At 35.0% G+C, this 26,761-nt stretch overlaps 1 protein-coding gene and 1 long non-coding RNA gene across 3 annotated transcripts in view; one reads left to right on the forward strand and one right to left on the reverse strand.

Annotated features, from left to right (window-relative positions):
• Positions 1 to 3,858: 3,858 nt before the first annotated feature.
• Positions 3,859 to 9,507, reverse strand: LOC143046181 (uncharacterized). Its single transcript, XR_012969083.1, has 3 exons — positions 9,030 to 9,507; positions 4,624 to 5,499; positions 3,859 to 4,088 (listed from the first exon to the last, which is right to left on the reverse strand). It is a non-coding gene; the product is annotated as an uncharacterized LOC143046181 (long non-coding RNA).
• Positions 9,508 to 15,565: 6,058 nt separating this feature from the next.
• The window catches only part of LOC143046184 (carboxylesterase 5A-like), a 126,525-nt gene continuing 115,329 nt past the window's right edge, over positions 15,566 to 26,761 (forward strand). The window contains exon 1 of one of the 2 annotated variants that reach the window (XM_076219225.1): positions 15,566 to 15,734. The gene's annotated coding sequence lies outside the window, so the exon portion shown is untranslated. The remainder of the gene's footprint in view (positions 15,735 to 26,761) is intronic. The other variant, XM_076219224.1, reaches the window with a different exon arrangement.

Below are 26,761 nucleotides of genomic sequence, written 5' to 3' on the forward strand. Positions count from 1 at the left end.
ATGACTGTGAATGTGGTAATCGCAAACGTATAAATACTTAGGAAAATTCGAAATTTTGAGTTTAAAACAAGTCGAAATTTTGAGTTCAAAACAAGTCGAAATTTTGAGTTAAAAAGAAGTCGAAATTTCGAGTTTAGAAAAAATCGAAATTTCCAGTTTTAAAAAAAGTCGAAATTTCGACTTTTTATAAAGGCAAAATTTCGAATTCTAAAAGAGTCAAAATTTCGACTCTTTGAAAAGTCGAAATTTCAAGATTTTAGAAAGTCAAAATTTAGAATGGATGTATCTAGTCCTAACTTGCTATATAGTATTTGATATCTTTATTATAATAAGAATACCGTATGTTGTTATCTTATTAGCTTTATATAAATAAATAAAGACAATAGTCAGTGTATGTAAAGTGCGGATCCTAAAACATCATTTTTACTGTATATGCCATAAATGTCTAATGTAGAATGATAAATAAACAGACGAACTTTTTCTAATTTTTGAAGAAAATGAAGAAAATGAGTTAAAATGTATATGTTCAGAAATACATAATACTAATAAAACAAAGTAAGAGATGCGAGCGGGGTTTTATCGCGCCTAAAGCCATCCAGCTGTGAAATATATACCAAAATAGGTGAATATTTAAGACATTTCACGAACAGATCGTGCAGGTGCTTTATAACTAACAGGTTAAATGTTGTTGCAGTAAAAAATATTCATTTTAATACAATTATTAAAGTTGTATAACGTAGAATATGTTTTGTCATTCAGTTTCTTCATATTTAACTAAATTCCACTATGATGATTTCGTAATGCTAGTCATGTTTACTGTCGAATAATGATACTATTCTTTCATTTTCACTGTGGAGCGAATCATTAGTATTGTATATGCGGTGCATTTTCACTGTATAATTATTTATTTTTTTTATCTATTACAGCTCATTTCTTTAAGCATGTAGAGCAAGACTTTAGTTGATTTGCTTGCTTTTTTTTTATTGGATAATCATTATGATAACACCCAATTTAATTCAAATATTAAAAATACAGGTTAAACTATTCCTATTCATATTGTTTAAAAATGTCAATCTTATTTACAAAGTTTGTATAAACAATTATACAAACAAAGCAAGCAAGCCAACCAAAGTTTGCTTTACATGCATTAGGAAATTAGCTGTAAAGCCTTAATTTAGACGACTTGCTCAAACAATAGATAAAGTAAGAGAAAGATTTGATAAAATTTAATTTACGGAGGAAAGTTTGGTTTTAAAACACTCTAATAAATTCAATAGAAATAACATTTATTTCAAATGTATTCCATTTAGTTTCTTATAAAGCGTATAGGGATCTTTATCCTTATTTTTTTTATCCATTTCCATGACACTTCACCACTAATTACGGGGTTCGACGACTTACAGAAAAGAGCGACGATTTACAGAAAAGAACCGAAAAGGACCGAAAAGGACCAAAAAGAACCGAAAAGGACCGAAAAGAACCGAAAAGGATATCGTTTTTTTTGTAATAGAAGGAAATAAGCAAATTGCATTTAATCATTGAAAACCTTATACTGTGACAGAACTAATTTTAACTCACATGTATGTGGAAATTACTGGTAGGGTAGGATGCCTAACTTATAGAATAGAAAAATAGAAAATATTTTTTTATTCACCAAATAAGGGCCCCTAGGAGGGCATATAGCATACAAACAATAACATATGCAATACACAGACAATAGATATTTAATATGAGTAATAAAAAAATACCACAGGAAACACGAAACAAAATAATAGCAATATACTAGTACTATTATAATTCAATTAATACTAGTGTTGACATTGACTTATGTGCTGCAGGTTTATTAGTGTATTTTACCTATAAAAAGAAAAACAAGAAGTATAAGTAGGTAGTGCTGAGAAATATATATACACATATAAATACATTAAATTACACACAGTTTGTTTTTTTAATAAATTTACTGCACGCGTTGCCGTTTTAGCGTAGATGTCCTATCAGCCAGTTTCCTTTTCCTCTGACCTTTCTTCTTTCCTTTCGACCTAGCTTCATTGACCACTCGTCTGCCATCTGTTGACTTAACCAATTTGGTCTTCATACGGTATCGGCGGAACCTGGCAAAATATTTGTACCTTTCCATTAAAGTTTTGTTTGCCCAAACATGCCTGTCAATCTAAAAATGTTCGTGTGTGCTCGCAAGCGTATAAGGACCTCTCCCTATCACTGCTCTCCGTAAATCTTTATAGTTTGCCTCTACCATGTCTGTCATCTTTATCACAAAGTCAACTAATGACTGAGGCTTCCAATCAACAGCTATCTTCAGAACATGATTGTACGATTCACTATTATTGTTAGTCCACTCTCTTTCAATTCTTCCCGCATTTTGTGGCTCATATATTTTCCCTTTAAGGACTGGCTTCAAAACCGTTGAAAAGTAGCCTTTCAATGATGGAAATTTCTCCTTACAGAATTCTTCGACTTCTTCACACTTTTCTTCAAAAACGGCACTATCGTCTGCATTAGATTTGCCATTTCTTCCAAAAATGCGTTGCTCGATATCTAATCTGTCCTTTCTGTGCATCCCAACTCCATTTTTCATCTTTTCTGAAAGGTTTAGTTTTAAATGTCGTGTACATAATACATGAGTTGCTTCTGGAAAACTTTTGACAATGGCTTTAACTAAAGATCCTTCTTGATCGGAACCAATGACCAATTCCGAGGTGTCCACATCCGCGAATTTGGTCTTAAGATGCGAGAAAAATATACTATACGTATCAAAATGCGAACAGTCGTGTAAAAACATGGGTCCGACAAATAAAGGCGGTTCTCCTGTTTCAATCTTTGTGACAGAAAATTGTTTGAAAACAGATGGTGTCACATGAATGTCACAAATGTTAAATGTTTTGTCGAAACCCAAAAGAGTTTGTCCACTGCAGCACAAGTTCACAACGTCCTTCATCATTTCTTCCGTATACAGGATAACGCACGGTGTTTTACCTGGAGAATGAGCCACATGCTTAATTAAATTGTGTCCTTTCTGCATCATATTTTCTATAGTTTATATGTTATCTGCCATATTTCCACGGTTTCCTGTTACGCCAGTTATATTCCGAATTTCTTTCTTCTTATCGCGGTATTTTTTGTCACGAATCTGTCTTGGTGCCGAAGGCCCGGTTGCTTCATCACTACAGTTGATTAACAATTTATTATATACATTTTTTGGACGCATGGTCTTCGCAAGTTCTCCCATTTCTTCAAATAACAGTGCTGGAGTTCGAACGAATTCACTTCCTTTCTTTGAATTGCCATGAGCAGAAAAACCCGGGTGTTTGCCTTTATATTCCACGACAGCCGCATTGAAGTTGATATCAAATATAGGAGGTGCTTTTCCGACCCATGTTACTCTTTTCTTGTATGACTGTTGCTTAAGAGTGGAGTAGCTACGACTGATTTCCACGATTTTTTCATCGGCGGGCTGAGGATCCACTGGAATGAATTCTTTCTTCTTGTTTATTTGCTTTTCAATACAAAATATACCCTGTCTACATACAACAGCTTTTAGCTTACCATCATCTTGAACAACATAATATGTCTTAGGTGTTGACCCAGATGAACTAATCCAGACCCCACAGTCATCGGAAAATTCACTACGTAAGTTATTAACTCGTCTTGCAATGTTTCTAGAGTTGTCAATTGTAAAACATACGTTGTCTTTCTTTCCTTCTGGGATACCATGTCTAACATCTTTTGATTTCAGTTTATTTAAAAGTTCCTCTAAATTTAAAAACTCTCCGTATCTTAATTGTTCTTCTGGTTGAAACATACAAGAATTTTATACTTCATCGAGAGAATCGTCTTTTTCGGCGTCATCTGAACTGTCATTGTCTTCATTCTCCAGGTTTTCTTTTGCCTCATCTGACCCATTGCTCCTTTGGTTATGAAAGAAACTAAAATTGTCTGACAAAACTGATTGATCAAGGGAACTGTTGTGCGTATTGCTACTGCTTTCATCTGGATCACTTTCACCAAATATATCCGTAACAGTTCTTTCTGCAGATTCACCAGTTTCGTCTGCAGTCTTTGGTTTTATGCTGTAAAAAAAATACATGTCTTAATAGAATAAGAATGAACCAACGCGCCATATGGTATCATAAAACCCAGATGACACATCACGAACAAGTATACTACTAGTATTTAAAATTGAACAATATATTCACTTGATGAACAACTAAATAGCTAGAAATTGTATTTTATTATGGTGTAAAAGCGGCATCACCCTTAAACGGTAAAGGTAACGCCACATAAATCAAAGGCTGTTTTATGTGGTAATGAGTATTGAATACATAAATTTCATAACACGGACGTACAAACCGACAAGCGTAAAAATTTAATGGCCCTTTCGCTACGGGGAGCCATACAAACGAATCTTATAATAATTTATTTTTTATAATGCAACCTTGAAATTACTAGTTATCACAAATTAAATCGTTTTACTATGTGCATGCAGTGTGTGACGTTGTCGTGAGAAGCAAGATCATGTGATGTAATGAATGTTGAATTTTACTGAGTGATACCCTTTGATATTGCAATGTCATTTGTCACATTGAATAAGTATTTATATCATACCTTTCATTGTTGTATGTAGCATCAGTACTGTCGACAGTATCACTGTGTTTGTTGTGCTGTTGGCTGCTGTTGTCTCTGTTGTGGGGGTCTATGCTTGTCTCGTAGTCTTGGTTAGTGCCTTCTTTGTTGCATTTGTTGTTTTTGGCATTCCTTTGGTTGCTTGTATGGTCCTGATCACTACTGTCGTCCAGATCCACGAACTGTGAAGTCGGTGTATGTAATCTCAAAAGAGGTACAAAGTGGTTTGGATCAAACACTGCGAATGGTTGTGGTCTTACTTTCATAGTCCACATTATTGTTACTGCAGCCTCTTCACATTCATTAACAGTTCTCCCAACTATTTTTCTGTGATATGGCTCTGTATGGTAGTTTGAAGATACCAAAGGTGGATAATATGATTGAAGTGGCTTGTTTATAACAGCACTCAACCCATACATATGTTGCATGTCGGAATATGCTCCTATGACTATGGCATTCCTGACAAGCTGTTCATATGGACTGGTTACTACACGGTTATCCCTAATCCTGTCGGTGTACCCTTTAGATGAGGTATCGTATTGCTGTTTATTGTTTATGATTTCCAATGCAGTCAGGAGTCTGAGGTGATGATGGTAAATTTGCGTTCCAAAAAGTCCAGTTGATACAGAGCGATAAAGACAGTTGCCGTCGCCTATAGTTTCTATTGGTGTTCTGGTTTCCAATACCGCTGGCGCAAAACCGCGTAAAATATTTGCAGAGACTTCATCGACATTTTCCAGACAAATTTGATTGGATTGTTCCGGTAGTTTGATATCGTACGTCTTCAATAAAAGTGATTCAGATGTAGCAGTATTGGTTATTTGTGAGGTGTTTCCATCTTTCAATGTAGATTCTAACCTGAAATATGGCATACTGTAAAACATGGTATGGTATGATGGTATGGTATGTGTTATGGTATGATGGTATGGTACGAATACCATCATACCATGGTATGCATGAATGGTACCATGGTATGGTATGATGGTATGGTACAAATTCCTATACCATGGTACGAATTCCTATACCATGGTACAAATTATTATACCATGGTATAACTTGATAGAATGAAGCATGGTATGGTTTTTTGAAGTAGGAAATTTTGAAAAATTAATTTAGGTAATATGAACTATGATTTTGTTTTAATTTGTTGACATTATATATATGTTTTATTTATTAAAATAATATTTTACGAAATAGATGTAGACAAACCAGATAGACTATCACTTACATGTATAAAGCTGTGAACAGAAAACAAGAGAAAACTCAATTTAAACATCTCAGATAACAAGATAAGATAGATATAATGTCCTGTTCTGACACATTATAAATGGCTGTCAATTATTCTTTGAAATTTTGGGAAGTACTGCATATCTTTTGATGATAATCTAGATAATGTAGTTAAAGTTTTATTGCATAACCTTCTGTCAATGGTCAACTTATATATTGTTTTGAAATATGACACTTTAAACAGTTGCATATTCTGTCTACATCTATGGCCAAGAAATTCAATTAACTAGAGGCTCTAAAGAGCCTGTGTCGCTCACCTTGGTCTATGTGAATATTAAACAATGGACACAGATGGATTCATGACAAAATTTTGTTTTGGTGATGGTGATGTGTTTGTAGATCTTACTTTACTAAACATTCTTGCTGCTTACAATTATCTCTATCTATAACAGTACTTTCTGTGGAAAATGTTATTGAAAATCTTCAAATTTTAAGAAAATTGTTAAAAATTGAATATGAAGGGCAATAACTCCTTAGGGGGTCAATTGACTATTTTGGTCATAGTGACTTATTTTTAGTTCTTACTTTGCTGTACATTATTGCTGTTTACAGTTTATCTCTATCTATAATAATATTCAAGATAACAAAAAACAGCAAAATTTCCTCAAAATTACCAATTCAGGGGCAGCAACCTAACAACCGATTATTCGATTCATCTGAAAATTCCAGGGCAGATAGATCGTGACCTGATCAACAATTTTACTTCCTGTCAGATTTGCTCTTAATGCTTTGGTTTTTGAGTTATAAGCCAAAAACTGCATTTTACCCCCATGTTCTATTTTTAGCCATGGCGGCCATCTTGGTTTGTTGGCCGAGTTACCGGACACATTTTTTTAACTAGATACCCCAATTATGGCTAAGTTTGGTTAAATTTGGCCCAGTAGTTTCAGAGGAGAAGATTTTTCTAAAAGATTACTAAGATTTACGAAAAATGGTTAAAAATTGATTATAAAGGGCAATAACTCCTAAAGTGGTCAACTGACCATTTTGGTCAAGTTGACTTATTTGTAGATCTTACTTTGCTGAACATTATTGCTGTTTACAGTTTATCTCTATCTATAATAATATTCAAGATAATAACCAAAAACAGCAAAATTTCCTCAAAATTACCAATTCAGGGGCAGTAAACCAACAACGGAATGTCCGATTCATCTGAAAATTTCAGGGCAGATAGATCTTGACCTGATAAACAATTTTTCTCATAACAGATTTGCTCTAAATGCTTTGGTTTTTGAGTTATAAGCCAAAAACTGCATTTTACCCCTATGTTCTATTTTTAGCCATGGCGGCCATCTTGGTTGGTTGGCCGGGTCACGCCACACATTTTTTAAACTAGATACCCAAATGATGATTGTGGCCAAGTTTGGATTAATTTGTCCCAATAGTTTCAGAGGAGAAGATTTTTGTAAAAGATAACTAAGATTTACGAAAAAAATGGTTAAAAATGGACTAAAAGGGCAATAACTCCTAAAGGGGTCAACTGACCATTTCGGTCACGTTGACTTATTTGTAAATCTTACTTTGCTGAACATTATTGCTGTTTACAGTTTATCTCTATCTATAATAATATTCAAGATAATAACCAAAAACAGCAAAATTTCCTTAAAATTATCAATTCAGGGGCAGTAACCCAACAACGGGTTGTCCGATTCATCTGAAAATTTCAGGGCAGATAGATCTTGACCTGATAAACAATTTTACCCCTGTCAGATTTGCTCTAAATGCTTTGGTTTTTGAGTTATAAGCCAAAAACTGCATTTTACCCCTATGTTCTATTTTTAGCCATGGCGGCCATCTTGGTTGGTTGGCCGGGTCACGCCACACATTTTTTAAACTAGATACCCCAATGATGATTGTGGCCAAGTTTGGTTTAATTTGGTCCAGTAGTTTCAGAGGAGAAGATTTTTGTAAAAGTTAACGACGACGGACGACGACGACGGACGACGGACGACGACGGACGACGGACGACGACGGACGACGACGGACGACGGACGCCGGACGCAAAGTGATGGGAAAAGCTCACTTGGCCCTTCGGGCCAGGTGAGCTAAAAATGTGAATAAAAGGTGAATGCATCTCCAGTGGTGATTAGAAAACACCATACTTTCAAATTTAATTAAAACTGTCACTAATATAATACTATGTTAGTTGATAGATACCACATGTTGTAGAGTGTATATTGTTTTCTTCATTTATATTTAAAAACAATGTGCATTATGGAAGTTAATGCACAATATCAACCAAGGAATGAGTCTTTTTTTATTATGTGAGATTTTATTAAACAATTTTATTTCATTTTTTTAATACATGCTGAGAGTGACAGCTATTTCTGTGCAGATAGAGATAGGAATAGGTTTCTTTAAAATGTATTTCAAGGACAATTATAATTGCCATGTGTTGTAAATATTTGACCTTTAATTACATCAACATTTAAGAACGATTTTTTTTCCTTTTAGCTTTAATAAAGGGTTATAATAATTTGCTAGACGAAAAAAATCTATTATTTCATCTGATGTTCCATCGAATATAATGAATACATATTGTCCCTATATCTGCAATGATAGAATATTATGTGATGCAGAATTAAAGTATTTGATTCATTATTTCGAATATATTAACATGATTAAGTATATCACAGATTTCCCACATGTAGCGCAGGCAAATATTGATCACCATCGGACATCGTTTCGCTAATCTACATATATAAGTGGTTTATTAGATAAAATAAATAGAAATCAACAGGCCATTAATTTTTTCACACCCTTTATCTATACGCTAATTATAAGGTAAACAATTATTAATTATACCGAGAGCGGGTGCGCTTTTCATTTATCTATATTTCCTATGAAAGACGAAACGAACAGACTATAAAATACTAATAATTGGGACTTCTATACTAATTTAGTATCATAATCCGATCTAATAATGATGTCATTTTTTTTTTTATTAAAAAATCTTCTTATATTCCCATGTAGCCCTTTGTTTTTACGAATTAAGAAATTGAAACTAAACAAGAATCTCGTAAAGTTTGGCAAGTTTAACATGTAGCAGGACTTGAAATTTTCGTCCAATATTTTTATAATTCTATTTTCTAAATATTTACCTTAACAAGGACTGCTGGCAGTCAAAACTTTCCTGATCAAAACAGCAAAATTTGCAGTAAAATTTTAGTCCTCTCGTTGCCCATTATTTTGTTAATTCTGATGACATTCCTTTGCCGACACAGCCACTGTGCACCCATTTTCCACACCCAAAGCAGAGGACGGATTCTGTGCATTCACAATCCTTACTACAGACACAGCAAGGGTACTGTTTTCGATATCGAGATTTACAACTACGTGCTCTCACCATTTTTGGTAATTTTGAAAAAAAGTGAGGAAACAAGCCTTTTTATTTTTTTTTAAAGTGACGATTATCGTGTTTAAATCACGTGCAACAAATATATTTGACATCTAACATCCGAGAGGAAATGGTGATGCTGACATGTATATTTTTTATATTACCATACCCAATGCCACCGGGCAATATGTTGACATCTTAATATAAACAAACGAAATATTTTTTATTAAATGTAAGGATAAACATTTATAGTACGATAATATTTGCTTTTCATTTATTTTTACTGCGTATTAGTATAAAAATTTAAAATGCTGTCCTAATTTATGAACCTGATGTTCAGTGCATTGTTGTCGTTTGTTGATGTGATTAAAATCCTTGATGAAAAAATAAATAATTAAGCATACATGTATTAAACAAAATTTAACTAGAAAAACATGTTAAATTGTTTCTTTTTTGTAAATTCACATATTCTTATAAATGCACAATCTAAATTTTTAATTATGCATTTAATTTTATTATTACGAAGAATTGTTAACAATATAAAAAAAATATAATACATTGTTTTAACTTTATTCAATAAATTTATATGTATCCTCTTTTCGGTTCTTTTCGGTCCTTTTCGGTTCTTTTTGGTCCTTTTCGGTTCTTTTCGGTTCTTTTCTGTAATTCGTCGCTCTTTTCTGTAAATCGTTGGACCGCTAATTACGTACATCTTGATATAGATTGCACCTTTGTTTTCCCGTTTAAAAGGTTTTACACTGGAGCCCTTTATAACTTGCTGTTCGGTGTGAGCCAAGACTCCATGTTGAAGACCGTATTTTGACGTATAATGGTCTACTTTTATAAATTGTGACTCGGATGGAGAGTTGTCTCATTGTCACATACGACATTTATATATGGCTCAAAAACGAAACGAGACGGGATAAAAAGGGATAAAAAAAAACCTACTTTTTTAATATATTAATATAAACCTTTTGCGTTATAATAAGTTAGTCATTGCAAAGTAAAATGCTTGAATAATTAGATCATATCAATGACTAATAATGAGCAGAATGTTATAAGAAGATGTGGTATGAGTGCCAATAAGAAAACTCTCCATCTAAGTCACTATTCGTAAAAGTAAACCATCATAGGCCGAATTACGGTCTTCAACACGGAGCATTGGCTCACACTGAACAACAAACTATAAAGGTCCCCACAAACGATATCCATGTTACTACTAGTATATATTTTACAAAGAAAATTGAGTAAATTGAGGATATAATTAAGAAAAAAATCAACCCTGCTAATATAGCTATTACCGAATATAAATATACTTCAAAGTAAGCTCTTATTTGAGAACTGTGTAAAGTAGGGTGGATTCAAACAAGCTACCCTTTGGCAATACATGTATAGAATGAAGATGTTTTATTTATAAAATTATGTTCTCTCTATTCAAATTGCTTCCCAAGCATCTTAAAATACTTCATTATATTGAAATGAAAATTCAATGACTTTCTATCAAAGAATCTTATTCATATTCCGAGATTTAAAAAAAAAAAGTAGAAAGATCATTTTGTCTACTTGACTTGGAGGTTTCACAATTGTATGACATTATTTTTTATCTTTCAATTTAAATATGACTATATACTAAACTATATCTATTTTCCTGTAAAACAAAAAAAATTATATACTTTTCTGATGCACAAATCAGTCTGAATTTATGTATAATTGCACTTCAATTATTCCATTATTCCTATGCATATTTATTATAATGATTTGGCCTTGCATGTATGTTTCTTTTTTTACCTACTAGTAAATCACATCCGAAATAAATGACAGACAGACATATATACAAAACTTAATGAACAATTGAAATCAAGATATTTGCGTTATAACGCAAAGGTTTGCCTTATATCGCAAAGGTTTGCGTTATAACGCAACAAAGGTTTACGTAAAAGGTTTATATGATTTACATATATACAAATATAATATCATCATTAAATAATTAAAAACAGTTAGTATCATCGGCGGAGAATAGTATAATATGCGCTTAAGGAAATGTTTAGAAGAAAGTTATCATGTTCTATGTAAGTGTGTTTTACTTCCATGATGTCACATTCTGGGAACGGAACTGTATGGTTTTCTAACAATTTGGTCATTCGGGAGACTTTCAAGCGGGGCTCCGACATTTGCAAAATAACATGTTTCTTTAAATTATTTTATTGGTTCCTGGCATTATGCCCGCGTCACACTGTCCCGATTTTTATATACGATGGTCACCCGAATACGAAAATTGTAAGTTCGTAGGAAGTTGGTCCCGATCTCGTTAAAATATCAAAAGGTGACCGAAGAAAATACGATGAATAACGAAGTCTATTCGATGGTGCCGAAATTATATACGAAAGCAAAAGATGGACATACGAAAGTTAACCGAAGAAGGGTATTTAAGCTTCATAACTCAGCCGAAGCCGATACGATGGATCACGAAGGCTACACGATGGATTACGATGATGGCGCGATGGCCATACGATGTATAAAAGACGTCGTGTACAGCTTACGATAAGTATACAAACGATCTAAAAATGCGTTCTACCTGTTTTGAACTTTTTTATGATACGAACAGAATTTCGACAACATATTGTTTCTGTACAAGTCTGCCGTGCATGGCGGAAAATCGATTCTTATAAAACTTAGTGTATTATCCCCTCGCCTACTACATATAAGTTGCGTGTAGATAGAGTTGTTATGGACACTCTAGAAACAAAATGCTCAAAACTTGGTATGGTGTTACTCGTTAAGAATACCTTAAGCGCTATTAACTTAAAAGTTCAAAGGTCAAGGTCACAGTGGCAGTTGTCATACAAGGCAATATCACCCTTGTGGACACTCTAAAACCAATATGCTTCAAAAGATTTTAACCACATTTTGTATATTGTTCCTCCTTGTAATGATCTGACATTTTTTACGGTCAAGGCCAAAGGTCAAGGTTATGCATATGGACTTGTTTTTTCTCCTTGAAATAGCATACTAGTAGTACACAGGAAATTGGTTGCTCATTTTTTTACCTGCTGGTTCTAAAGACAATATAAAAGGTATTTTCAGTTACTGAATGTTTTGGTTGATTTCTAAATAGTTTATGTATCAAAGATGCATATTCAATTTACCATTTTCTGCATGTGTCATATACAAATATAGTGTCCATATTTGTCCCCAATATGTTACATACGAGGGATGCCACGCTCGGCATTGCCTTGTTTGGACTGTAAAATGTGTGCACTAGTCTGAATAATCACCCATATTTATGCCCATGTTTACTGATCTATCTTAAAAGTAAGGTAATGGGTTCGTTGATCCCTTTTATTTAAAAAGAGCTCTTTCCAGTAGAATATCATAATAATATAGACAAAAGGAAGGATGTAGGGAAAGCAACAAATGCGGCAAAATATGACATATAGAAAACAAAATGGTTATGGAATAAAGATTCGTGTGACAACAACTCATACGATACATAAAAAATCAGAATAATGAAGAAAAAGTTGGTTTCCCTATATAAACGTGTACATGCAGTGTTGGTGTATGAGTCGCGTTTTATGATTTTCATTATGTTACTTGATATGAAAAATTGACAAAAGATAATATTTTACTTGTAAAAGTAAATGCTGAGCCTGTAATAGCTGCTCTTCTTGTTCCATTTGAATTAATAGAAACAACGCTGTCGTCTTTCTTGTTCTCATAGAATCATATGATATGAGGTCCATGTTTTTATCGCGCATTGCACTTTAAATAATTTAGCGCCAAAACTTAACTTACACTTAGCTGGATTTATTGCCGTCGTAGTTCCATCTTGTCGCCTTCGTACTTGTATTCGATGGCAACACGACGGGAATACGAGGTCTTCACGAAGTCGTGCTTCCATCGTAAGACCCTCTGGTAGCTTCGTGACTCATTCGTATAGACATCGTAATGTCAAAACTGCCCGATGGAAACGATGGAAACACGAATGCAATACGATGTTCAAAGATGCATTCCCGGTGACATTACGATGGTGAGGATGGTGATACGAACTCAATACGAACCCTCAACATCGGACGCACCTTCGGGGATTTTTTAACATGTTAAAAAATTTAGAACCCTTCCCGAAGTTTTCCCCGAAGGCTAGAAAAAGTCGCCGATGGTTCTACGATGGTTAAAGATGGCATTACGAATAGCCCGATCTGGATACGATCAGTCCCGATTTTGAAAATTTCCATAATCGTGTTGCTATCGGCGTAAAAATCGGGACAGTGTGACGCGGGCATTATAAAGAATGTTTTAGCTACCAAAACTGGAAAGAGAAACCTTATATAGTAACATAAGAGTTCATCAAAGTTTCCATCAAGCAACTTGTTATTTTGCAAATATCGGAGTCCCGCTTGACAGTGTTCCGAATGACCAAATTGTAAGAAAACCATACAGTTCCGTTCCCACGCGCTGTGTGGATGTATGTAAGCCGAGAAAAACCCAGAACAGTCACATATCAAGACCTATCATATATTATCTTTATAGATAATATCTTAAAAGATCTACTTGAAGAACATCTTACTAAATCTAAGTAAAGAATATTTTACAATATATACATTTTTAATTTTAGTTTCTTGTGTATAATTCGGAGTTTAGTAGTTTGACGTCCATTATCAATGAACTAGTATACCTATTTTAAGGACGCCTCCTGGTGCGGGAGTTTCTCGCTACATTGAAGACCCATTGGTGGCCTTCGGCTATTGTCTGCTGTACTGTCGGGTTGTTGTCGCTTTGACACATTCCCCATTTCCTTTTTTTTTTTTATGTATGATTGATAAAAACGACAACATTGAAATAGACACTTGCTTTTTGACTATATTTTAAAAGCTTTGATTTTTTAATTCGATTAACTGACGACACCGCATCTTTTTTTAAACATATTGTTGAGCAAATGGTTTGAACGTTTTTCTCTTAGATAGTCCGAGACCACAATTATTTCGTAGTGCATTTCTTTTGGAACAAAAAAATCCCACATGCGCTTTCTCAAAGAAACTTTTACAGTGCGTTGTGCTACTTTTGGGACAGAAAACTTCATCGCCTCTTACTCAAAATATGGACAATTTTATGTTCAGGGCGTCTTGAAATCTTTTGACAGCTTCCGAAGTGCTAATTTCAAACCCTTTTCAGCTGGACCAAATCACTACTTTCCTTTAAAATTATGGACCCAAATTTTTCTACAGTGTAATTTCTTCCCTACTTGCAATTTGAGGCAATAAACATGGAGAAATAAATTTGGAAGGGGTATAAAAATTAATGGCAAGTAACCCACTGTCAACATGGTGGTCTCGGAACAACGAAAATCAAGGGACGACAATGGTGGTCTCGAACCAGATAAATGACCATTATATTACAATCAGTTATCTTATTCAACATAAATAAACAATTTTGACTCTAAAAGAGAGGCAAAAGATACTAAAGAGATATCCAAACTCGTCTGTTGAAAACAACAGTATATAAAACACAACATAGAAATGTTAAAATAAGACTGAGCAACATAGACCCCACCATGGTGTGAAAGCAGGTGCTCCGGAAGGGTAAACACATTCTGTTGGACCTATGGAACCCGCTGTGTATTGCTGATGCAAGTACAAACGTTAATCCAGTGGTAAGCCTTATAAGATATTACACATTCGAAAAAAGAAGACGGGAGTGGGTTATATCAACAATTGGAGCATATCTGTAGTCATTAGCATTTGTGAAATAGATATTCCATAACGTTCGACCTCATTGTGACCGGAAAATTGTCATATGGATGAATTCAACTTTACGGTACCACTTGGACAAATTGGTTCAGAAGCTTTCTTGTAAGCAGCAACCATCTTTCGCAGAAATGATGATAGAAAATGCAAGCTCTGGTATGTTTTTTTTTATCGTAATTTTGTTTTCTTAGCCGACCAAGTATTTTTCAATTGATGAGTTTTTAAATGACAAATATATTTGTATCGGTTATTTTTCCTTAAAAAGCCCATGAACTTCGGGTGGTTTCGCCCCCTACACGGCGGTCTTTTGTCCAGCGTTAGCTTTGCGAACTTAAAGCCTCTCGATGGATTCTACCGTAGTTGGAACAAATGGCCTAGTTATCCCATTGGAGGTTAACTTAACATAGTCATTAAATTTACTGACACGTGCTTATCGTACGCCAGCGTATCCAAGTTCTTTGCAAAATCTCACATAAATATGTTACATAGTTAATGTCCTGTTTTTTGACCTTTTATATAATTGAGGACCCCCTGTGTAAACATTGTTGACCTTTTTCATTTAAATGTACTGTGTTATAGAGTTCGGACTTTCGTTTACTGTGCCATTAGTGTTGTTGTTCATCCGTATCCATTGAATTACCTGTACAATTTTGACAATAAAATAAATAAAAATCCTAAAGTAAATTTATTGCTTATTTTGAATCACGACCCGTAGACATAACCATTTGGTAAGTACTTGCATTATTTCTTCTAATTCAAAAGTAATACAGCTTATAGGGTTTACATATATACAAATATAATATTATCATTAAATAATTACAAACAGTTAGTATCATCGGCGGAGAATAGTATAATATGCGTTTAAGGAAATGTTTAGAACAAAGTTATCATGTTCTATGTAAGTGTGTCAATTTTATTTTTTACAGAGTTTGTCTTTAGTGCCGTGTGGAGGCAGTAGAGTGCCTCCCCGTGCTTCAAGTTTATGCTCTTATAATATACTAGATTATGGAGTGTGTGTCCGAGCGAGAACTGCTCTAGTTCATTACTTTAGGAATGTTTATCAAAAAGTAGTATTTCTATATTCAGCCCCATTCTACTAATAGGTCAGCCATCAGTCCTACCCTGATATACACTATCTTTTTCGGGTAATTAATACTGATAGCGTTTGACATTTTCAGCCGAACAAAGGAGTAGGTCCGGTAAGGCCCCTTTTTGGCCCAAAAAAATAACAGTTTTACAAAATTGTTAAAATGTAAACTTTTAGTTATTTATTGGACAGTTGAATGCTTCTGCTACATAAATATGGGCTGTTTTTGACAATACAATGCACATATATCGGGTTGTAGTGTGCTAGCGTGTATTTATTCACGATTGAATAAATACCGTTATGATTTTGTAATGTATATTTTATTTCCGATTTGAATTTGCTTTTAATAAAGATGATTTAATTCCTAATTCATATTTGTGTTTTCGTTTTCAAATAGATTAATTACGGATTGTAATTAATTATGAGTTGTGCTATTCGTATTTTATATTCACGGACTTTGACGATTGACTAGTTCGGCCTTGATTGTTACTCACTTCTACTATTCTGATGGTCAGTGTTTTACGCTTGATTTGACCGCACACTTTCTGCTATTTCATTGGTTATATATCTTTTGGCGGTTTATTTCTATTGAGTCTATATTTAATTGTGGATTGATGTTCAAACCGAACAGACGTTTCATATACTTTATTTGCTGTTTCATATTTTGTACTATTTGTATTGGAGGAATTCCACGATTATTTCAGGTCAGTTTGCTTACTTATCTCTTTGGATATTCTGTCTTTATCTTACTTTCATTGTAATTTTATTACCGGATTAATCAGTATTTCACGCATGAGTAACTTTCCATTTTAGCATGAATTCGTAGTAAGAATGTGTATCGTGTGATTGGTGAATGAATGTTGTAAACTATTTAAAAGGTTAACGTAACTTTTATAACAGGCACATGATTGATTTACATTTGAGCTACATAATTTAAGCCTGGAAATAAATAGAGTAAATATAAACGTATTGAATGCCGAATATTTGAGCAGAATGATTCCGAGAGTAAATGAGTAAAATGTTAACTTGATAAATACTTTTCCGAGTCTTTATAATATTTTTGTCTCCGATAGATAGATTTTAAGTACTTTATAAGTCTGTGCATAGTAACTATAATTTAGTATTTGTTATACAGGTATTTGACAGAGTTCTGCATATGATGTAGATATACGTAGAGGCATAACCTGTGTACCTCATACGAGGTAAGAATGAGTGTTCATTTGTAGTTGCTTATTATTTTATTAGCTTAGTTATTTTGCTTTGTTTAGCTTAGCTTAGCTTTATTAGTTAACTGCTTTTTGGTATTGGCTTAATTAATGCTTATTTTGCTTAGACTGTTTGTTTATAGTTTTAACGGCTAATTCGTATATTATAATGTTTTGTTAAATGAGAAACTATGTTTCTATTTTGCTTTTCTGACAAGTTAAATTCTGTTTCGGATGTCACAGAAAGTTATATTTTGATTAGATAAGGTTAATTGCACATTTTGGTAATTTCATGAACTGTGACGTATTTTACAGTAAATTGGTTAATTATTTTGAGTACACATGTACATATTACGTAAATTTATCAGATTGATATAATACATGTTTTAAAAGAATTGATTTATATACATTGTTATTAAATGTAATATTATATTACAGGGTTTCTTTTGATGCTTCATTGAATAATAAAACTATCCAGAACCCTATACAGTCTACTATTTATTCATGCCCAGATAGTGCGACTACATTTTGGCGCCCACGTTATTTGGTGGATAGTGAAGGATTCACGACAAAACATCTAGATAGAAAAGATCAAAAAAAGGATCCGTTGGCTCCGACCGGAATATTCCAAGTGAGAGAAATAGTGAACCGTAGCTCCGGCCGGCGTATTCTAGAATTCGAAACCGAGTTTGGCCATTGTTGACATTTCGATTTCCGGTACTCGAGTACGAAAACAACACATGGAAATTTGTGCACAAGTTCAAGAAAGGACCTGATATTTTGTGTTTATTCTTGTATTTGTAAGTTACTTTTCATTTATAATTGATTCATATGTATGTTAACCACATGACTATTGGTATTGAGTAGCGATTTATTCAGAATTTATTGAGAAATTTGAAAATATTGTCTTTGAAAGTTTCGACGATTTTTCATTTGTATTTTTACACATAGATTAGAGACACTTTAGAACACTTGTCAATCATTGAAGGTTCATGTTGAACATCACTTGGTGTTGATTGATTAAATGTACATGTATGTTTACACTTTAACTATACATTGATACTTGACCACCGGACCACAACCCCCACCCCCTTCGAGGTCAGACTGGGTCAATACAGGTCAAGGTCAACCGGAAGTACATACACATCCTGTATAAACATAAACATTGTGACAACGTGCATTGATTGATTGTTTGAAAATTTAATATTGAATTCTCAAGCCACTGATTTGCGAATTAACAATAGTTTGCAATTTATTTAATTTTGTCACAACCAATAGTTGTTTTTGGTAATAGTGCATACACGCATACACTTTTGTGAGTTAAAGCCTTTACACATAGAGACTTTGCATACACAATTACACTTGAACATAGCATACACGCATTACATTTGTGTGATTGAATTTTTTTTTTCATTTATACTATACCACATAGGTTGCAACTTTGCGCAACATTTATATGATTATGCGGTTGAGATGTGATGTTAGTTACATGTACATAAGAATTATTAGACATTGTGATTAGTACTAATATTGACTTAGCTGTCTAGTTTGTGTTGTATTGTTGTTTTTTTGTTTTTTTTACATAGAATTTTCAGCACAGACTTAGAATTTTTTTTTTTGGTATATTATTTTTTTTGATTACTGACATAGGTGATAAATAAGTTTGATATTGATAAACTTAGTGTGAATCTTGGTGTATGATAGAGTTATAGTGCATGTTATATAGGTGATACCATTCCTTATACCTTTGCATGTGAACCCATCCATATCTCTGCACATACTTACTAACACTTGTACACTTACACTTGAGTGAGATCTTAGTTTGTTGTTTGTACTATCAGTTACCATCTTTGAGACTTGTTTCTACCAGCTATACAGTTACTTTTAGGGTAGTGCTAGTGATCTTTATTACTACCTGGTCTATACTTAGAGTATTTCTATCCCAGACTGATCATTGGTATTGAGTGGACAGTTTAGACTTTGACTTGAGCATATTATAGTTTATACAGTGCGTTATAGTACATGTAGTATATTCGATATAGTTATATTTTATCCGTAGTTGTCATACTTTTCGATTGGCTTATTATACGCTGATTATTCGACCGTTACAGCTATACTCGGATATTTTGTACGCGCATATTTTTTTATAGAACCAAAGGCAGGCGACACTACCTATGAGTTATGGAGACATGAAGTCCAGTGTTTACTTAAGCAGAATTATGAGCAAGATGCTATATTGAATGCAGTAAGAAGATCATTAAGAGGGGAAGCAGGACTTGTAGCTATGAGGTTGGAACTCAACGCAACTGTAAAAGTTATAATCCAGAAACTTGATAGCATATATGGAAGTGTGGACAAGAAAGAAGAGCTTTTAGCTGAGTTTTATGGTTCAAGACAACGACCAACAGAAAGTGTAACAGCCTGGAGTTGTAGACTGGAAGGAATTATTGGAAAAGCAGTTGATAGAGGACTTGTACAGAGAAAAGATGTTGATAACATGCTTCATGCAATGATTTGGACAGGATTAAAACCACACTTGAAGGATATTTCAGGACATAAATATGATACCATTGGTGATTTTGATGGACTACGTGTAGCTTTAAGGCAAATAGAGAGTGATCATAGCAGCAGAAGTGAAACACTACCAGCAGAGACCAAGACACACATAAACAAGGCTATAACAACCCAACCTGAAGACGAAGGTCTACAGGAGATCAAAGGTTTGATTAATCAGATACATACCAGACTGGATTGTAATGATAAAAGATGGGAGCAAGCACCATGGAACCATCAGGAACAACATACACAACCCCCACAATTTCAACCACCAAATCAGTCGAGACAATGGCAGCAGCCCAATCAGTCATCACCATGGCAACAGCAACCACAGTTTGGACAACAACAACAAAATAGAGGAGGATATAGAGGTAGAGGAGGAAATTCGAATAGAGGTAGAGGACAGAACAACTACAGAGGAGGAAGAGATAATCCAGATAGAGATTACCAATGCTGGAGATGTGGACAGACAGGACATCTAAAGATAGGATGCAAAGTTAGAATGGATCATAGTCAGCAACATTTAAACTCCAACAAGCCTATGCAGGGGGAACGTCCATAGGTTTAGAGAACAGCGAGGTTCCCAGAGTCAGTCGGGTAAAGACACCACCAGGACTCTTTGGTCAGCCAACAGAAGTAAAGATGAACATAAATGGTATGGAAACATCAGCCTTATTAGATACCGGCTCAACAGTGTCAACAGTCAGCCAATCTTTCTTCAACCAGTATATACAGACACCATTAATGGACATAACAACCTTGCTAGATATAGAGTGTGCAGATGGGCAACAGTTACCATACCTTGGCTATACTGAAACTTGCATACAGATACCAGGTCACCATCAGGAATACCCATGTATACTCCTAGTTATACCAGACAGTAGATACAACAAACAGGTACCGCTGCTACTAGGAACAAACATGCTTTCAACCATCATAGATACACTTAAGGTAAGTATAGGAGCTAGATTTTTACAGGAAAGCAGCTTGACTACACCATGGTACCTAGCGTTAAGATGCATCATACTTAGAGAGAAACAACTTACAAAGAACAGCAACCGTCTTGGAATTATCAGAAGTGGTGAGATCAAGTCTGTAACAGTACCACCAAATTCATACATCACATTAACCGGCTACTTAGACAAAGAAATACCATATCATGATTCACCAGCAATGTTACAGTCGTCTTTACTTGCAAAAAATCACGAGGACTTAGACATCGAACCAACATTAATCAGCTACCAACACAGAAAGAATGGACCGGTGAAGATACGCATTTCCAACATAACTACCAGAACTGTAAGTATACCACCTAGAGCCATAATATGTGAGATCCAACCAGTTACCATCGAACCATCGCAACCAACAACACAAGATGATGAAAAGGTAAGTATTATGGAGAAGATGGAATTCACCAAAAGTAATCTCACGGATGAACAATTTGAGGAAGGACGTACACTTATCCGTTCGTACATGGACATCTTTTCCAAGAGGGATGATGATGTAGGTCACACCGACACGGTGCAGCATAGAATCGACCTTCTTGAAGATAAACCGTTTAAAGAGAGATACCGCCACATACCACCAACAGCGTATGACGAGGTACGGGCACATTTGAGGCAGTTACTGGATATGGGGATTATTAGACCATCACACAGTCCTTTTGCGTCCAATGTGGTATTAGTGAGGAAGAAAGACTCCAGCCTGCGCCTGTGTGTAGACTACAGAAAGCTAAACAACGCTACAAAAAAGGATAGTTATGCACTTCCAAGAATAGATGAACTTCTGGATTGTCTGGCAGGATCGACATACTATTCGGTCGTAGATATGAAATCAGGGTACCATCAGATTGAGATCTATGAGCCACACAAAGAAAGAACAGCCTTTACAGTCGGTCCATTGGGTTTTTATGAGTATAACAGGATGCCGTTTGGTTTAACCAACAGTCCAGCCACTTACCAGAGAATGATGGAGGACTGCTTAGCCGACTACAATCTGAGGATATGCTGTGTTTTCATAGACGACGTTATCATTTTTGGGAAGACGTATGAGGAGCATCTAGAGAACCTCAGGCTAGTGATGGAGAGAATAAGGCAAGTCAACTTAAAGCTAGCGCCAAAGAAGTGTTCCTTCTTTAAGAGACGGGTGAAGTTTGTTGGTCATATAGTTTCAGAGGCAGGAAAAGAGATAGACCCAGAGAAGACAGACAAAGTAACTACTTGGCCGAAACCAACATCGCCAGAGGATGTCAGACGATTTCTTGGGTTTGTAGGCTACTACAGAAGATTCATCAAGAATTTCAGCCAGATTAGTAGACCTCTCACTGATTTGATGCCATCACCAACAGGTATGAAAGGAAGCAAAGGAAAGACCAAGAAACAGATAGCATGGAACTGGGGACCAGATCAAGAGACAGCCTTTGCCACCTTGAAGCGACTACTTACATCAGCACCTATTTTAGGATATGCCGATTATACTCTACCGTTTGAGTTACACACGGATGCTTCGGGAATTGGATTAGGAGCAGTCTTATATCAGGAACAGAAAGGTGAAAAGCGAGTTATTAGCTATGCTAGCAGGGGTCTGACAAAAGCGGAAAAGAACTACCCGCCACATAAATTGGAGTTTTTGGCATTGAAGTGGGCTATTACAGATAAGTTTAAAGATTACCTGTTTGGACAACAATTTACGGTATGGACAGATAACAATCCACTCACATATGTTCTGACAACAGCAAAACTGGATGCTACAGGTCACCGATGGTTAGCAGACTTAGCCAGCTATCACTTCAACATCAAGTACCGCCCTGGAAGAACAAACGCAGATGCAGATGGACTGAGCCGGCTACCAGTTTCTGAAGATCGATCAGACATCAATATTGATTCCGTACGTGCCATCTGTGATGCAGTTGTACCAACACCTTTTGCAGAATGTTTAGCCATTAACCCCAACTTAGTTCAGGACGAAGAGAACAATGTGTTAGATGGGCCATCAACCACTGACATCATAGATTGGAAGAAAGCCCAACAACAGGACAAGATGATAACACGTTGGATAGAGATGGTAGAAAAACAGCAGAAACCGGATAAAGGAGAACCCATATTGAAGAGACAATTTAACCACCTACAGATTATTGATGATATTCTATACAGAGTAGTTAATACTGAAGATGAAGTGAAGAAACAACTTGTATTACCATCACAACTTATCACCACCATTTTACAGGCATACCACAATGATATAGGACACCAGGGAAAAGATAGGACTTTATCACTACTCAGGGACCGCTTTTATTGGCCAGGTATGGCGAAAGATGTAGAGGAATGGCTTTCACACTGTGGCAGATGTTTACGGAGGAAAACCATCCCTAATCACAGAGCACCTCTGGTAAGTATTCAGACCACGGCACCGTTACAGCTTGTATGCGTGGATTATCTAACCCTGGAACCATCGAAGGGAGGACAACAGTATGTCTTAGTAATTACGGACCATTTCACCAGGTTTGCACAAGCTATACCAACAAGGAATATGACAGCAAGAACAACAGCTGAAGCACTGTATAACCACTACATTGTTCACTATGGACTTCCCGAAAGACTTCACTCAGATCAGGGAGCACAATTTGAGTCTAAGCTTATTAAGGAACTCTGTACGTTAACAGGAATGGTAAAATCCCGCACCACCAGTTATCACCCTCAAGGAAATGGACAATGCGAGAGGTTTAACCGGACATTAATGAGTATGCTTGGAACCCTGGAGGTTGAACAGAAGAGAGACTGGAAGGCTTATGTTGGACCATTGGTATATTGCTACAACAGTACCAGACACGATTCAACAGGCTATTCACCATACTTTTTGATGTTTGGGAGAAATCCGAGATTACCAGTAGATATTGCTTTTGGTTTAAGGAAGGAAGCAAAGAGTCAAGACTATATCAACAACCTCAAAGATAGACTAGAGTATGCACACAAGGCTGCAGCAGAAATGTCGAAGAAATCTCAGTTGAAACAGAAAGGAGGTTATGATACTAAGGTACGTGGTGCAACTATACAGAAGGGAGACAGAGTACTGGTACGAATCAACGCATTTGAAGGACGACATAAGCTATCTGACAAATGGGAAAAGGATTCTTACCGTGTTCTTGATCAACCAAATAAAGACATTCCAGTTTATACAGTGCAAAAAGAACATGGTGGTGGAAAGAAGCGAAATTTGCACAGGAACCATTTACTACCTGTAGGATTCATCACGGAAACACATGAGCATAATGAAGAGAACAAACCAGTACAGACACTAAGAAAAAGAAAGCCAACAAAAGTACCACCTACAATGATACCCGATAGACCAGTACCAATTCAGGACTACAGACAGAATGAATCTTCTGATGAGGAGTCAGTTGAATTGGTCATTATACATTCAGATGCTGATGATGACAGTAACCCATCCGTTACAGATTTAACATCGCAGCAAGGAGAGCAAAATGAGGTATTAGAGACAGAAGCTTCAGGATCTGATGGGGACGCCCTTTCTCAGGCTGATTCAGTTACGACAGTTGATGAGACAGATTCGGAAGAAGAACAGAGAAGCGCTTTAGATAGTGGAAATGACATAGAACAGCAGGAGAATCCACCTGAAGACGGTTCGTCGTCATCTTCTCAGACTATTAGACGGTCTACCAGGGAAAGAAGAAAACCAGCTTGGATGCGGTCAGGTAATTATGATACATCGCATTCAGCTAGTTTGGTAACAGAAAAGGATTGGTACCAGAGGATCCAGTGTATTACGTCATTAGCAGGAACCAACTTATTTGGAGATCTACAAACAGAAGCAGCAAAGACGATTTTAGCTATTGTGAAAACTCCACAGAGCAAATGACGGGACGTCATTTCAGATCAGGGAGGAGTATGTGCTAGCGTGTATTTATTCACGATTGAATAAATACCGTTATGATTTTGTAATGTATATTTTATTTCCGATTTGAATTTGCTTTTAATAAAGATGATTTAATTCCTAATTCATATTTGTGTTTTCGTTTTCAAATAGATTAATTACGGATTGTAATTAATTATGAGTTGTGCTATTCGTATTTTATATTCACGGACTTTGACGATTGACTAGTTCGGCCTTGATTGTTACTCACTTCTACTATTCTGATGGTCAGTGTTTTACGCTTGATTTGACCGCACACTTTCTGCTATTTCATTGGTTATATATCTTTTGGCGGTTTATTTCTATTGAGTCTATATTTAATTGTGGATTGATGTTCAAACCGAACAGACGTTTCATATACTTTATTTGCTGTTTCATATTTTGTACTATTTGTATTGGAGGAATTCCACGATTATTTCAGGTCAGTTTGCTTACTTATCTCTTTGGATATTCTGTCTTTATCTTACTTTCATTGTAATTTTATTACCGGATTAATCAGTATTTCACGCATGAGTAACTTTCCATTTTAGCATGAATTCGTAGTAAGAATGTGTATCGTGTGATTGGTGAATGAATGTTGTAAACTATTTAAAAGGTTAACGTAACTTTTATAACAGGCACATGATTGATTTACATTTGAGCTACATAATTTAAGCCTGGAAATAAATAGAGTAAATATAAACGTATTGAATGCCGAATATTTGAGCAGAATGATTCCGAGAGTAAATGAGTAAAATGCTAACTTGATAAATACTTTTCCGAGTCTTTATAATATTTTTGTCTCCGATAGATAGATTTTAAGTACTTTATAAGTCTGTGCATAGTAACTATAATTTAGTATTTGTTATACAGGTATTTGACAGAGTTCTGCATATGATGTAGATATACGTAGAGGCATAACCTTTGTACCTCATACGAGGTAAGAATGAGTGTTCATTTGTAGTTGCTTATTATTTTATTAGCTTAGTTATTTTGCTTTGTTTAGCTTAGCTTAGCTTTATTAGTTAACTGCTTTTTGGTATTGGCTTAATTAATGCTTATTTTGCTTAGACTGTTTGTTTATAGTTTTAACGGCTAATTCGTATATTATAATGTTTTGTTAAATGAGAAACTATGTTTCTATTTTGCTTTTCTGACAAGTTAAATTCTGTTTCGGATGTCACAGAAAGTTATATTTTGATTAGATAAGGTTAATTGCACATTTTGGTAATTTCATGAACTGTGACGTATTTTACAGTAAATTGGTTAATTATTTTGAGTACACATGTACATATTACGTAAATTTATCAGATTGATATAATACATGTTTTAAAAGAATTGATTTATATACATTGTTATTAAATGTAATATTATATTACAGGGTTTCTTTTGATGCTTCATTGAATAATAAAACTATCCAGAACCCTATACAGTCTACTATTTATTCATGCCCAGATAGTGCGACTACAGTAGCACCATTAAGTCATGCTAAATTACTGAAATCTTCAAAATTCTATCATTTTAGTTAAATTTTAGACGGTTTCCGTGTAAAACGAAAGTGGCCGCATTCGTGTTCATCCTTAATATTGCAAGGTAAGTTGTATTTTATGATAATACATAACATGTATAAAGGTTGTGGATGAACACGGATGCGGCCACTTTCATTTTTGACAAAAACAATCTGAAAAGTGACGTTTTTTGGCATATTTGAGAGATTTTTCATATTTGAGCTTCAATCGGATCGTTTTTTATGACTTAAACAGTTAAAATCTCTCACATAAACTAATTGAATCAAGTGAAATAGACACTTAAGTGTTTAAAAAGTGGTCAAAATCTTTCTTCAGATGAAACTGAAATTTGAGGCCAAAATGAGCCTTTACCGGACCTACTCCTTATCACTTTTACTTAACTTAATTATTGTATGCTGGTTCATATTCTGGACGCCAATCTTTGCTCCTTTATTATGTAATTCACTAACAAAACAATTATGAAGCTAAGA

Source organism: Mytilus galloprovincialis, chromosome 9, assembly GCF_965363235.1.
Source record: "Mytilus galloprovincialis chromosome 9, xbMytGall1.hap1.1, whole genome shotgun sequence".
Classification (NCBI taxonomy): Eukaryota; Metazoa; Mollusca; class Bivalvia; order Mytilida; family Mytilidae; genus Mytilus; species Mytilus galloprovincialis.